Raw genomic sequence first — 15,352 nt, 5'->3', positions numbered from 1 at the left:
AATAAATATTGTTTTCCATTGAGCCAAGTAAGTGTACTATGATTGTTACATTTCTTGTATTTTTTTTTTTTTTTTGCTATAATTCAGGAAATACAGCATGGTTCCTGAGCCATGTTTGAATAACTTTATTTTAACTTCATCCTTCATTGTATTTGGCTATATATAGATTTACAAGATAAAAATTATTTCTTCTAAGAACTTTAAAGGTATTACTCCTCTATATTATTTCTTATATAGTCAGATGCCATTCTGATTTTTCATAATGTCTCTGTGATCTTTCTCAATATCTCTCCTCCTTCACTCTCACTCTGGAAGTTCTTAAGATTTTCTCTTATTCTCCTGTTCTAAATGTTTACTGATATGCACTGACATGATTCTTTTCTCATTCATTCTCCTCGGCATCTCATTTTTCTAGCTATGCTGTTTTAAGGTGCAGGCTTATGAACTACTCTATTGATAAATATTCTTATGTCTTTCCTTGATAATTTCTTTTCTTCAATTACCTCTGTTATTTCTTTTTTAGAACTCCTATATTTGGAGTTCTTTCTAGTGTCTCTCTGTTTTGTTTTCATCCTTTAGATATTTCCTCAACTTCACCTTTCAACTCTTTTTTCTAGTTTCAGCTCTATTTTCTATTCCTTTCTACATTGTTTGTTCCAGCTGAATTCCTTTTCCTTCCTCCCCACTCCCTTTTGAGTCCTCCCTTTCAAGTCAGATACCTCCCTAAGTCCTCTTTCACCCCAGAGCTTTTCAATTAACTAGAGAAGAAGCCACCGCTCTCCTGAACCAGTGACATGTGCTGCCAATGTTCTGAGAGCAATGCAGGGAGAGGAGGCCGAAGTGGGCTCACACTCATCCCTGGGTTTAGCCCCATACTGCATCCCTACTTCCCATGATACTGCTACCAGCAGGGCTCAAAGTTTCTGTGTTGTTTTTGAGGCCAATCAGCTTGTTTCTCATGGGTCTTGCCTCTCAGGGCACACAGTTGAAGAAGCTACTACTATTAGTAAATCTGTTATTAGTCCTCTACTTTCCACTTTCCAAATATGTATTAATTTCTCACTTGGCTGTGGAATATCTCCTATGCTTTTTATCTTTGCAGGTTTATAGCTTTTCAAATTTCTTTTCCAACCATTTTAGAGGTAAAGGAGATAAAAATCATGTATGCAATCTGCCCAGTTGAACGTGAAGTCCCAGAAGTACAATTTTAAAGGAGATTACCTGGAGATTGTTTAGTTCATTCCCTCATTTAATAGGCTGAGGAAAGAAACAAAGGTAGGTTAAGTGCTCTCTCAAAGTTCCTTCTCTACGTTCAGAACAGAACCAGGGACAAAATGTATCCTGTTTCTTTGTCCAGACTTCCTTCAACTCCCAATATAATGTCTTCATAAGGAAAGCATTTCGTTGACCTTCTAGATGAAGAATAAACAATATACCACTGAACCTTTCATAAATTACATAATTTAAAGAGAAAACTAGTAACAAGGGGAGCGTACATTGAGTGCTGTATGTAAAAAATAATACGCACCCAGATGTTGAGAGAAGGGGAGATCCCTGAGGGTAGGACAATTTGCAAAGGCTCTGGGAAGCAGCTGAAATTTGCATTTGATCTTGTGATAGGAACTCCAGGTAAAGGGTGAACAAGGGCAGTGTTTTGGCAGAAGGCTTATGTCGGGAGTAGTAAGGGAATGGGTGCTCCACAGACTTTCATCGAGGCCACGTCCACGGAAGGTAGACTCCACTCCTACAACACGTCCCTTTCCCGTCCTGCATTCTGACAAGCACCCAGGACACACTAACCACCAGGATCACTGTTTGCTCTGCTGGACTCTCCATCTGTACCAGACAATAGGATTTTATTGACTCCGTCATTTGTACTGTGAAATCAATGGGTAATTTAATAGTTATATATCTGATGGGTGTTTTCAAACTACGTACCCTGTCACAGCTTCAATAGTTCTCTACATGACTCTGTGTTTAAGGACTCAAACAGTAATTATAGACAAAAATATGGCTAAGTGGGCCAGGTCAAAGGTACAATCTTAAAAATACAACTGAAAAACACCAAAAACATCCAAAATTTTCTACGTATCTTTCTTCCTATGTCACATTTCAAAAGAAATCCGAGAGCATGAAGAAACAGTTCTCAATAACCAATGCCATGGAGTACACCACCTTGCAGAAGTACAGAGTCACTATTTTGCATAGCTTTATTCATTTTCCATACAATATTTTTGTTCCCAGAAGGTAGGAAGCTATCCTATTAATTGAATGACAGTAGGTACACTTGGATATTTGTCTATCTAAAATGTTAAAAAACAAATCAACATAAATCCCAATGTAACTTATGATAGCTGGTAAATACAGAAGGGACAGAAAATTAACAAAAGACTTAATTAGAAGCTAATTTACTTATAACTGAATGAAATAATTGTTTTCTGGAAAATATTGTGTACGTTAATGACTTTTATTTTATAAAAACATGTTTAGATGTCTATCCCAAACTGAAACTATTTTAAGAAAACTGTTTCCTAAACTAAATGGCTAAAAATAGAACCGAAAAGAATATTCTCATTCATAAAAGTGCTAAATGTCTTTACTGTGGCATCTATACCATTAATAAATTGCACAAACAGCAATAATTTTCACAAAAGCTGACAGTGCTAATTCTCAGCTTTGGGATTTTGGAAAATATACATTTGTGCTCAAGAACAATGCCTCTAACATTTAATAAGGGCCTTTCTCTTTCTGCCCTCTTAAAATTCCTGCTGCTAGCTATTACTAGGCCTAATTTTCTTGACTATTTCAGTTATTGCACACTTCCACACGGAGTAACTGGCTTTTGGGTACATTGCCAAAATCTTTAGACATGGTTTTCCTGTACTACAAATGCCATGTATACAAAGAGGGTGCTTGGCAAAATAAATAAGCAAATAATGTGGACCTGTTAAATTTACCATGGCTAGTGCCTATAAGTCTAAACACCACCAAAATATGAGCCCTGGCTCACAAAAGGATTTTAACGGGAGCATGTGCCCAGATCAGACAGTGATCAATCAATCACTACTTCTAGAAAAACACAGTGGTGCACATGTATTGTGCATCACCAGCTACCAACTGTGTATACAGTGGGCATCAACAACATTCCACAGGAGCTCTGTGGTCCCTTCCAGCTGGGCTCTACAATTTTGATTCTTCTGTGGCTCCAGCCAAACAATTATAGCTCTAGTAATTTATATATGTGTCATGGTAACAAGATATAAATTAGACAACAGGGCTGGCAGAATAATAACGACTCTCATTTCTTGAGCACTGACTGAATGATGGTGTTCTGCTTCTTCCTTTTCACTGCTATATCCCTAGCATCTAGAACAATGCCTGACAAATAACAAGTGATCAGAAATACTTGTTGAATGAATGAATGATGAGTGCATTAGTAACTCACAACAATCCCATAAGCTAGGTTTTATTATTACCCTTATGGTATTAGTGAGAAAACTGATGCATATGAGGTAAAGTGACATGCTCCAGGTTACTTAGCTATTAAATAGAAAAGCCAGTATTTGAAACCAAGTTCTATTAGATGCCAGAGCCTGCCCATTAACACCCCCTGACTCCCCACTTCCTTGCACACACTACTTCTCCTAGCGGTAGGCTAACGCAAGGAACACCTCTCCTCTCCTTCCCAAATGGAAGTAAGCTCTTCCTCCTACTGCTCTGAAGTACCAGGACACTTTATTTGTACTGCCCTTGGGATTCTGATCAATTCCCTCTTTGTTTTATTGAAAGGTAGGGGAACAACCACTTATTAAACTTGGAACCTATCACGTTCCAAGCACCATGTAAGTACTTTCAGGAATGTTCCTTTATTCATACTTCATCACAATCGACTGGGTAGGCATTTTCTTTTAACCTCCATTTAATGAGTGAAGAAAACGAGAGTGAGATCTTTTGTCAGTCTTTCACAAACTTACCCAATAACAAGAATCCGGAAGGGGGAGAGTTGCTTGATATAATAGCAGGCCGTACTCCAAATCTTTTGACTTAGAATGTTGAGGCAAAGAGCCTAGCTTTGTCTGACTCCCAATATAAGTGCTAGTCCTTTAGGGCAAGGATCACATGTCAGCATCTTTTTTCCCTTCACTGCATATACTAGGCCCAAGCTGTGTCTCATCTTTCTAAAGCACAATTAGTCTATAAGGTACATTCACATTTCCCCCCCCAAATAATCATAAGTAGCAAGCATAAGAGGTATCACTAGCCTCTTGTAGATGGAAAAAGTAATGCACAATCAAGTTGTATGGCTCCTAGTTAAAGGGGAAAAAAAAGGAGAAAAAGAAGGTAATGGAGAGAGAGAAAGGGAATATATTTGAAAAATTTTAAGAAAATTACCCAATTCTTCTCTTTGGGTGTGTCCTCCTTCTAACACCCACAGTAGGAAAACATGCTTATATTATTCTGCAAATTCCAGCCTGAAGCAAGAGGTTTGTCAAGAGGATCATGCAATATTTTTGCAATAGGTCCCTCAAAAAACCAGTATTTTTCATTGGCAATAATCAATAAAATCATTATCATGTGTTTTTTTTTATTATCATGTTTTTATTCTCTATTACAGAACTGGTTCTGTAAGATAAATCCTCAAAATAGGGCATCATGGAAGAATTTAAAGAATGTGGTATGTATTTAAAGAAAAAAAAACCCTCTATAATTCTCAGATTGATTTTAGCTTTAATTGAGTTTCTTTAGGATATTCCCAGTTAAATAAGTTTTCCTAGAAAAATTTTGCCTCTTATCATCTAAAGCACTCTCGCTGGAATAGTCTTAGGAAGTAGTTGAGCTGAATGATATTAACCTAAATGTAATTTTACTATCTTTAGCTCACTCCTGTAGATAAATTTGCACAGCAGAAGGGATTTAAAAATCTTTCTTTTACATTTTATTCCAATTTTTTTCTTCCCAAATAAACAAAGAGTTAAGTCCCCTGAACCAACCAACAACAACAAAAAAGATTTTATTATAATCCCAGTGAGAGTATGTCTAGTGAAAAAAAGTGAACTTGCTCTTCTTACTTGGCATGAAACTGTGAGAGGAAAAACAACCCTGAGAGTTGGAGAAGAATTTCTCAATATGAAGTGAGATGCTATGCCCTAAAGTCTGAATACCTTGTACTCTTTGAGTAAAGATTAAGTAAAACTGTGTTCAGGAACACAGTAAAGAGAGGGGCTTGGGAGAAAGCGGAAGGGTCATCTACCTCTAGGTAGTCAAATCAGAGCAGTAGCACCAAACACACACCTTTAACCTTGAACGGTGTACCCCATTGTAAGGTATGACCTCACTCACCAGCCGTACTAATTGACTTAACTGAGCCAATCCAAATATCACTCCCTCAGAATTTGAAAGTGTGAAAATGAGATGTTAGTTGAGTTGAAAATACATGCAGAGCCAGGGCCAAGATGACAGGGTAAGCCAACCTGAAGCCATGAGCAAGCTGAAGTGACAAAAGAGTAGAGAAGGCAGAATATCACTTTGTATATCAAAAGAGCATGAAACAGAGAGGAGTGAGAGAAATCAGACAACACCTGGGAGCAACCGTGGTTCCTGACTGTCCTCTTCTATCCCCAGTGACCTAGTGGGGAATGTTCATGATGTGGCCTGCTCTTTCATTTATATAAACATTTTTATTTTTGATCATCTGAGTGGATTTCTATTCCTTGAAACCAAACAGCCTTGACTAAGACAGGCAGCTTCACAAAGTACCTATCTGAGCTAAGCAGCAGGTGTTCACCAGGTGGCCAGTGGAGAATGAGCATCTCCAAAAGAGGAAAGAGCCTAGAGGTCAACCTTGAAGCAGGAGAGAGCAAATCCAGCTCTAGGAACTAGGAGTAGTAAGTACAGACAGAGCATGAGGAAGTGAAGGGGTGGGGGGTAAAGACTGAAGAGAAGGGCAGGAGCCAATGCAGGAAGGACCTCGTGATACAAGCCAAGGTACTTCGTCTTTATCCTGTAATGCAGCAGTTCTCAACCTGTGGGTCGCGACCCCTTTGGCGGTCAAACGACCCTTTCACAGGGGTCGCCTAAGACCATCCTGCATATCAGATATTTACATTACGATTCATAACATAGCAACATTACAGTTATGAAGTAGCAACAAAAATAACTTCATGGTTGGGTCACAAGATGAGGAACTGTATTTAAAGGGCCAGAAGGTTGAGAACCACTGTGTAATGGATGGGATCGGAAGTGTGTTATAGAAGATCATTCTGGCCAAGATGTGGAGGCTAAAGTGGAGGAGGTTGGGGCAATATTAGAGGCAGAAGACCAGTGAGAAACAGAATTCCTCAAGGATACCTTTTTATGTCATTATTACTTCCACCATCAGGGACTGTTTATTCTAAGGGAGGAGGAAAAAGAAAAGAGCATTAACTTGGTCCTAAGAAGAAAGTCAGCACAACCCCCTGTGAAATAACCCCCTGTAGCTTGACCAGTGGTGTAAGCTGCACAGGTTTGTACCCTTCAGGCCTATGTTTTAAAGAAACTTCTAAACCCAAGGCTTGGTGATCCATGAGCACCACCAAGTGTGACTTAGTACCTATAAAATACAGATCACAAAAGAAACTCACACTTGGAAATACCACACAATTTCACACTTCATTTTCCCAGTTCTCAAAGTCATTTATTAATTTCCCATCAAAACATAAAGCCACATCAAGGTTTAGTTACCTCAGGAAACATGGCACCTCTCATAAAGCCGGATAAAAGCTTTAATAATTAAAGACTGACTTTGAAAGAAGGGCACCTAAAATTCTTTGGCTCAATGACTTTGTGCAGTTTAGTAATACAAACGGAAAACATGAGTGTCCCTGAATAAATGGAAGCTATGGATGTCTGATCCTAATTAGTTTAGATAACAGGGCAAATCAAATCCCCAGATATTTAAAAGGATGGAAATGGAGCTGTCAGGTTTGATGACAGGCGAGGCTGTGGACACAATAAACTTCACACCTTATCAGTAATTTCTCTTACATATGAATGTAGGAAGTAGACAACATTACACTGACAAAAGAACAGCTGAGTGCAAAGCACCTCTTTAATATTATGCTTTGACTTGAGTTTGTCTCTTCCCACACTTAAAATGTCTGTCAACTGTCCACCTACGGATGGATCCCATGCTTAAACTACACCCTGGCAATGGTCACCTTCCTCTCTCATTCCATGTGCCACTGGAGTGCGGTATCCTAACCACATCTGAAACACTGTTGTGTAAGGTATTCTTTAAGTCATTTTAATTGCAAACAGCCAACACAGAGATTCCTTTTATTCTTGCTGTGCAGTGAGTAATCCATTAATAACAGCTTTAGCATCACCTGGAAGCTTATTAGAAACTACAGGCCTGGTGTGCACCAGTGGGGTCCCTCGGCCTGGCCTGCGGGGATGGGCCAGAACCGGCTCTCTGACATCCCTGAGGAGTACTGGATAGCGAGAGGGCAGTTCTAGGGTGACACACCCAGGAACTGGGCTCCCTTCTCTCTGGTTCTGGGTGCATCACCCAAGAACCGCAGCTGCCAAGTCACCGCAGCTCAGCAACCCTGCATTGAGTGTCTGCCCCCTGGTGGTCATTGTGTGTCATAGCAACCGGTTGGATAGTTTAACAGTGAGATGGTCGCTTAGGCTTTTATATATATAGACTAGAGGCCTGGTGCACAAAATTTTGTGCACTCGGGGGGGTCCCTCAGCCCGGCCTGTGCCCTCTCAGTCTGGGACCCCTTGGGGTGACCACCTGGGGGGCTTGGCCAGCCTGCAAACAGCCATCAGCCCCTCACCCAGGATGGCCACACCCTCATGGGGTGAGGGTCCCTGCTGGGGGGCTTGGCCAGCCTGCAAACAGCCATCAGCCCCTCACCCAGGATGGCCACACCCTCATGGGGTGAGGGTCCCTGCTGGGGGGCTTGGCCAGCCTGCAAACAGCCATCAGCCCCTCACCCAGGATGGCCACACCCTCATGGGGTGAGGGTCCCTGCTGGGGGGCTTGGCCAGCCTGCAAACAGCCATCAGCCCCTCACCCAGGATGGCCACACCCTCATGGGGTGAGGGTCCCTGCTGGGGGGCTTGGCCAGCCTGCAAACAGCCATCAGCCCCTCACCCAGGATGGCCACACCCTCATGGGGTGAGGGTCCCTGCTGGGGGGCTTGGCCAGCCTGCAAACAGCCATCAGCCCCTCACCCAGGATGGCCACACCCTCATGGGGTGAGGGTCCCTGCTGGGGGGCTTGGCCAGCCTGCAAACAGCCATCAGCCCCTCACCCAGGATGGCCACACCCTCATGGGGTGAGGGTCCCTGCTGGGGGGCTTGGCCAGCCTGCAAACAGCCATCAGCCCCTCACCTGGGCTGGCCAGGCACCCCAGGGGGGGACCCCCACCCTGAAGGGGTTGTGGCCCACCTGCAAACAGCCATCAGCCCTTCACCCAGGCTGGCCACAGCCCCTTCAGGGTGGGGGTCCCTACTGTGGTGCCTGGCCAGTCTGGGTGAGGGGCTTATGGCTGTTTGCTGGCTGGCCAAGGCCCCCTGCAGGGACCCCCACCCTGAAGGGGCTGTGGCCAGCCTGGGTGAAGGGCTGATGGCTGTTTGCAGGTGGGCCACAACCCCTTCAGGGTGGGGGTCCCCCCCTGGGGTGCCTGGCCAGCCCAGGTGAGGGGCTGATGGCTGTTTGCAGGCTGGCCACAGCCCCAACCACCCAAGCTCCCAGTGGAGGCTGGCTGGAAGCAGGTATCTGCTTGCTCCAGCTCCATGGCTGCTGGCCGCCATCTTGGTTGGGTTAATTTGCATATAGTCGCTCTGACTGGCTGGTGGGCGTGGCTTCGGCATAGCAAAGGTACGGTCAATTAGCATCTTTGTCTTTTATTAGTGTAGATAGTCCCAGGCCCCACCCAAGACTGCAATGTGCATCTTATCAAGAGCTCCAGGTGATCTTATGATATTTGAGAAGCACTGCCAGACATTTTTGGAAAACACAATTGAGGAGAGTTTGATGAAAACCTAAGATCTGATCTCAATATTTTTTGCTAGTCGGAAGAAATGTCTTCCAAGTCCTGCATGTAAAAACGACTGCTATTTACTTTGAGCTGGACTTTCCAGGAAGATGGTATGTGCTGTGGAAACACAGACAAACCTTGAAGCCAGAGAGCTCTGAGTTCAAATCTAAGCACTGCTACTCATATGCAGTGAGACCCTGGGCAAGTTACTTAACCACACTGTTGAGTCTTTTGTCCCTTTTCCCTTAAGTTGAAGGGGCCATTAGTTTTTTGTTTGTTCTTGTTTTGTGTGCTTTTTAGATCATTGCAGCTCATATGCATTCGAAGAAATAATGCAGAGAGATCCCATAAACCTTTCTCCCAGTTTCCCTCTATGGTAACATCTTGCACTAGTACAACAGCACAAGGAGGAAATCTGTTCTCCATCCCTTATAAGCTTGCCATTTCAAGAAGGTTATATAAGCAGAATCATACAATGGGTATTCTCATGAGATTGGCTTTTTCACTCAGCATAAGTGCCTTGAGATCCATCCAAGTTGTTGCATGTATCAATAGCTCATTCCTTTTTTACTGTTGAGTCCTATTTCATGGCAGAGATGTATCACCATTCAACTGTCCACCTTCTCAAGGACATTTAGATTGTTTCTAGTTTTGGGCTTTTACAAATAATGCTGCTATAAACAGGCATATACAGGATTCTATGTGAACATAAATTTCTATTTATCTGGGATAAATGTTCAAGAATACAATTGCTGGGTTATATGGCCATTTTGTGAGAAACTGCCACACTCTTTTCCAGAGTGGCCTATGCCCTTCAGATTCCCACTAGCAACATATATGAGTGATCCAGTTCTCCAGAAACTTGACAGCATTTGGTGTTAATACTTACTCAATCAAAACAGTTAGGAATGTGAGAAAAAGTAAACAATGCACAGGCTGTCACTATTTATAATTTTGGCTTATATGATAGGTATGTAGTGATATCTCACTGTGCTTTTAATTTGCATTTCCCTAGTGGGATGTGATGTTGAGCATCTTTTCGTGTGCTTATTTGCCATCTGTGTGTCTTTTTCAATGTAATGTCTATTCATGTCTTTTGTCCATTTTGTAATTTTTTTTACTGTTGAATTTTGAGAGTTTGTTATATATTCTAGAAACAAGGCCTTTGTCCGATATGTGGTTTGCAATGATTTCTTTCAGTCTGTAGCTTGTCTTTTTATCCTCTTCACAGGGTCTTTTGTGGAGCAAAAGTTTTTAGTTATGATGAGGTGCAATTTATTGATTTTTTTTCTGTTATGGATTGTGCTTTTAGTGTCAAGTGTAAGAACTTTTCATCCAGCCCTAGATCCTGAGGATTTCTTTATATTTTTTTTCCTAAAAGTTTTATAATCTTATGTTTTACATTTAACTCTGATACACTTTGAGTTAATTTTTTGTATAAGCTGTGAGTTTTATATTGAAGCTCTTTTTCCGACCTTTGAATGTTCATTTGCTTGTGCCATCAATTTTGACCTGCACACTCAACTTAATAGAACTTTGCAAGAAAAAAAAATCAAGAGTTGCCAGAGGCCAGTCCATTCTTGTTGCTTGACACAGTCGCTGCAGGGAAGAAACATCTGCACAGCATATGTTTCAAGGGACCTGGCATACTGTTCTTAATATGTTTGCTCCCCTTCTTAGCGCTATGTGTTCTAACCAGGGCCACCTCCCTGAGAAAGGTTGTTTCCCCAGGTGGGGATGTTTCCCTGGAGTTAGAAATTAACAGGACTAATGAAGGGAATAAATCAGTAAAACTCCCTAGTGTTACAGAAATACCATGTACTACTTATGAAGAACTTAAACTAAGACTGCTGGCAATAAATTTGGGACTTGCTAGGCCCACATCCCCAGGGGTCTACCCACCAGAGAAAGCACCAAAGCCTATGCCCCTGAAAACCCGCCGACGCAGGGCAGTCCCAAGGAATACCACCAGCAAGGCTAAAAGGACATAACCTTTACTTGGGATAATCTCCTTCAGTTACTTCCTTGTAGCTTAACAGTAGAACAGTAGAGTAGTGACCTTGGAATGGAGATAACAAATAGCCCTAAACTTTGGAATAGAATGGATAGCATTAAAATCAACAGAGCTAGATAGAGATAAGATTTTTGGCAAAGGTCAGATAAGGAACTATGGAGATGAAACAAGGAACTGTAGAAGGTCAAGGGAGGACCCAAAACATAACGTGATGTGACTATAAAAGCATGCTTATAGGATCAAATTGTATAAATACAGATGTAACAGGAGAATAAAGAGAAAACCTGGCTATGCTGATCATCTGAACACTGTCTCCATGTCCTTCATTCTTCGCCGACTCCGTCCACACCTTTGGGAACCCCTGGACCGCCGGGGCTGGACCCCGGCAAAAAGTCATTATATTGAATGTACATATTAAATGTAAGAAACCACAGTTCTAGAAACATTAAAATGTTTCACCATGTCTGGGATCATATCTGGTGATGCATTTGCTCACAGGTTAGCAAACCCTGATGCTATAGTGGTTTCTTTAAAATACCAGGCCCAAGGGAGGAACATTGTTCAACAATACCACCGACCAAGCTGTACTAATTCGTTTTCACATGGTGTTATACTGACTTGCTTCTTAGGACTATATTGATGAATTTTTTATCCTCCTCCTCCTCCTCCTCCTCCCTTAAAATAGCCCCTGATGGTGGAATAAGAATGTGTCCAGATTCTGAAACTACCCAAATCCTAATATTATTGTGCATAGCCAATGGAGAAGTTATGTGTCTCAAAGTCTGCTCATAAAAGTCACTCAAAACAACCCGTATATTAATTGTTTGCTTCTTCTCACATTTATAACTATACTAGAGGCCCAGTGCACGAAATTCGTGCATGGGGAGGGGAGGGGAGGTCCCCTCAGCCCAGCCTGCAGCCTCTCCAATCCAGGACCCCTCAGGGGATGTCCAACTGCCAGTTTAGGCCCAATCCCAGGGACCGGGCCTAAACCGGCAGTCGGACATCCCTCTCACAATCTGGGACTGCTGGCTCCTAATTGCTCGCCTGCCTGACTGCCCCTAACTGACCCCCCATGCCAGCCTGATCACCCCTAACCGCCTCTGTCTGCCAACCAGTTTGTCCCTAACTGTCCCCCCGCCGGCCTGGTCACCCTTTACTGCCCCACCATGCTGGCCTGATTGCCCACAACTGCCCCCCTGCTGGCCTGGTCACCCCCAACTGCCCCTGCTATTCAACCGTTTGGTCGTCCCTCACTATCCCCCCTGCCGGCCTGGTCACCCCACACAGCCTGCTGGTCGGTCATCCATTCGGTTGTGACGGCCCCTGGCTTTTTATATATTAGGATTGATTCAGTAAATAATGCAATGACTCATTACATTTTTGTTGTTTAAGACGTAAAAAAACATAGCAGTACTCAGAATGAATTGTGAAAGACTACCTCACACAACAACACCCTGTATCAATTCCATTTCTTTAAATAAAGTAACTTCTGTTAACAATGTTACACGTATTCTTCAGTCTATTTTCCATGCACTTATATGTACAATAATTCCTCACTTAACTTCCTTAATAGGCTTTGTGACTTTAAGTAAAATGACGTATAATAAAACCAATTTTGCCATAGGCTAATTGATATAAACAAAAATTAAGTTCCTTGGGCATCTCACTGATCAAAATGACATTGAATATACCGATGTTGAACAAAACAATATTATGCAAGGACTTGCTGTATGTGGATTAGGTTTACCTAAATTTAGGTTGTATTTTGTGAAATCAAATGATTAACATATTTTCTTTTGTGTTTGTCTTTCACTTTTAAGTCCTTCACCCACGTTGACATTAGCTGAATCATGGTTTCGTTTTTGAGAATAACTATTGAAGCCATCTGTAATATGTTTTCGTGTATGGCATGGAATAGGAATTAAATCTTAGTTTTCACAAATAATTACCCAATTTTGTGTATGGCTATATTAAACCCTATGTATATAATCTTGACACATTCTTTGTATCTTTATAAATGTAAATGTATTTCCCAGATACTTATTCTGTTTTACTATTTACTATTCTTTTTTTGGGGGGTGGGGGAGGGAATGGGTCAGATTTTAACTTTATAATGAATACCTTTAGACATCTGACAAGTCAAGTTTTCCTTGCTTTATTTGTCAATATTTTGTTGGATATTATTATTTCCAGCTTATTTTTCAAGACAAATGAATGAATCTATATTTTCAAGTTAAAAAGCAAACAAACCAACGGTCCTATTGAGATTCTGATTATGACCAAATTTATAAATATTACAGAGTGCTCTGTATTTTTGTAACTATTCATTTATGTCCCTTAGCAAAGTTATAAAATGAAGATTAAGAGAAATTATTGAGAATGCTCCCTAACCTTACTTAAAACACTAAATTTCATGCCTCTCTCTTTTAATTTTTAAAGCTCTTTAGGTCTTTATGTACAGACAACAAAACCACCACAACCTTCAAAGACAGAGAAATCACAGGTGCATATGTTCTAGTAACTACTTAGTTTGATTTTTTTAAATAATAAGAAAATAATTATCCTTATGCTACAAAGTAGAGAAACAACAGTCTCTCTGTGTATATATTTGTAGGCATGTGAGAGTGAGCAGGTGGAGATAGTAGAAAAAGCAAGGCTCGATTCTGGGTCCTCGAACATATAAATAAACAGTGTGTTATTACTTCAAGTGCAGAGGACAACTGCTGTAAGAAATGCAAAAATATTTAATCTGGAAAAAGAGAAGGTATTAATCCAGCAATTATGCTAAAGACAATTGTTAGCATGAGTAGCCTGAAAAAATTAGGAAACTTCACTCTAAACAACTGAATTTTAATGAAGCTTATTATGGGTATTTACTATTCCCAATGACAAATTGCCTTAAAATAAAAACAGCTCGATGACACACTATTCCTACACTGAAAGGGACAAGGTAAAATTAAATAGAGTATTTTGTTCTACTCTTCCAACAATTAAACTGGCTTAATTATTAAGTGAAAATATCCACCTGTGACAGAGACCACTAGCCTTACAATATCCCTTTTCTTTTTCTGCCTTCATGACAAGAACCCAAATTTTTAGCTGGCCATAGTGCTGCTCAATTAAAGGGCGACATATCCCAGCTTCAGCTGCAGATAGGTAAAGCCATGTAGCAAAGCTTTGTGTGTGCTTCCTTGGCTCCTTCTATCCTGCTGGCTAAGGGGACATGTGATTGCTGGAGGTTTAACAACTACTAGACCATGAGGACAGGAATTATATCATAAAGACTAGAGGCCCGGTGCACAAAATTTGTGCAGGGGGGGGCTGTCCCTCAGCCCAGCCTACACCCTCTCCAATCTGGGACCCTTTGGGGGATGTCCGACTGCCGGTTTGGCCTGATCCCTGTGGCCTAAACTGGCAGTCGGACATCCCTTTTACAATCTGGGACTGCTGGCTCCCAACCGCTTGCCCGCCTGCCAGCCTGATCACCCCCTAACCACTCCCCTTCCAGCCCGATTGACGCCTAACTGCTCCCCTGCTGGAGGGATCACCCCCAAATGCCCTCCCCTGCTGGCCATGTTGTGGCTATGAGCACCATCATCTTTTAGGGCGAGGCAGTCAATTAGCATATTCCCTCCTTATTGGTTGTGGATGCTGCCATCTTGAGGGTGGGTGGTCAATTAGCATAGTCCCTCCTTATTGGCTGTGGGCACTGCCATCTTTGAGGGCGGGCAGTCAATTAGCATATTCCCTCCTTATTGGCTGTGGGCGCCACTATCTGCGATGGCATGAGGGTCAATTAGCATATTCCCTCTTTATTAGATAGGATGAAAAAGGGGTGAGCTGGAAGGAACCTGGGTCCCTGATGATATACAGGAAAACCATACCATCCTCTTATCTCCAAAGGAAATAAATCTCTTTCATTTGTGATATAAATTAACTTCTATCTTATTGAAGATATTTTCATTTGTTTTGTTAGATGCACCTGAACCCAATACAAATTATATACCACTACTGACCAGTAAGATCAAAGTTTGTGGTCCCAGTGTATTAAACTATTTTTGTACAAATAGTACTCTTGATATTGTTATTGTTATAAAAATTTGCTATGTCCAAGTGAATACATTTTAATTAAAGAATTGTTATGTCAAACATTTCCAAGACAAAATAATTACTATTTTCTCTAGACTTTGTTTTATCCATGGTTTTTTCCATCAACATGAACATTTTTTAAAAAAATATATTTTTATTGATTTCAGAGAGAGAGGGAAAGAGAGTTGGAAACATCAATGATGAGAGAGAATCATTG

General features: G+C 41.5%; 2 long non-coding RNA genes across 2 annotated transcripts in view; both read right to left on the bottom strand.

Moving 5' to 3' along the window:
• Positions 1-4,019, bottom strand: part of LOC106726142 — an 11,229-nt gene extending 7,210 nt beyond the window's left edge. Inside the window, exon 1 of the long non-coding RNA XR_001362168.1 lies at positions 3,975-4,019. This is a non-coding gene — a long non-coding RNA (uncharacterized LOC106726142). The remainder of the gene's footprint in view (positions 1-3,974) is intronic.
• The window catches only part of LOC102256790, a 76,041-nt gene that overhangs the window by 15,593 nt on the left and 45,096 nt on the right, over positions 1-15,352 (bottom strand). The gene's annotated exons all lie outside the window — the stretch shown is intronic.

Source organism: Myotis brandtii, unplaced genomic scaffold, assembly GCF_000412655.1.
Source record: "Myotis brandtii unplaced genomic scaffold, ASM41265v1 scaffold230, whole genome shotgun sequence".
Lineage (NCBI taxonomy): Eukaryota > Metazoa > Chordata > Mammalia > Chiroptera > Vespertilionidae > Myotis > Myotis brandtii.
This window is presented reverse-complemented; position numbering and strand designations above follow the sequence as displayed.